This window comes from Coenobita brevimanus, chromosome 27 (assembly GCF_032717465.1).
Source record: "Coenobita brevimanus isolate Jiangsu-jjx chromosome 27, ASM3271746v2, whole genome shotgun sequence".
NCBI classification, from domain to species: Eukaryota; Metazoa; Arthropoda; class Malacostraca; order Decapoda; family Coenobitidae; genus Coenobita; species Coenobita brevimanus.
The window spans coordinates 11,733,901-11,734,498 of record NC_136980.1 but is presented as its reverse complement, the minus strand read 5'-3'; the positions used below and the strand labels follow the sequence as shown (position 1 = coordinate 11,734,498).

At 42.1% G+C, this 598-nt stretch overlaps 1 non-coding gene across 1 annotated transcript; it reads right to left on the bottom strand.

The window, feature by feature from the left end:
• Positions 1-261: 261 nt before the first annotated feature.
• On the bottom strand, positions 262-380 carry LOC145394592 (5S ribosomal RNA). The gene has a single exon (XR_013896450.1). It is a non-coding gene; the product is annotated as a 5S ribosomal RNA (ribosomal RNA).
• Between the last annotated feature and the right edge of the window lie 218 nt (positions 381-598).

The following is a 598-nucleotide window of genomic DNA, read 5'->3' as shown; positions in this document are numbered from 1 at the left end:
CTCCAGAAGACAATAATATTGTTCATTCAGTGTCCCTTCAAGCTGCACTTCTCATAGCTGTCATGCATTATATGTCTACGGAGATGGGGAACAAAGTTATAAATGATACTTAATTGTATATCTCGATATTTTTTTTTTTTTTCATTCATTGCCAGACGCCATATATCCCAAACGGGGTGGTCAAGGGCTTAGAGTTAATTGTTTTACAGGGAGGGGCACTAATCCTCCACCAACCCCACTTGACACGTAGGGAGAACGTTATGCCAACAGCATCTGGTGTTCCCAGGCGGTCACCCATCCAAGTACTAACCAGACCCAACGTTGCTTAACTTCGCTGATCGGACGGGAAGCGATGTACTCAACGTGGTATGGCCGTTGACGGATCGATATCTGGTTCTCAGTCACAGTTCCGGTTCCTGTGCCCTTCAGTACGATGACATACTATACATTCTCGTATAAAATTATAGGTGAGAGTCAGAAGCTCATCAATAACCCTAGTCAGGAGGTATCACAATTTTGAGAGATTATACCTAAGAAAATCTGCCTTATTGTGTAACAGGAACCTTCATAACGTGCAATTTTTTTTTTTTCCATATCA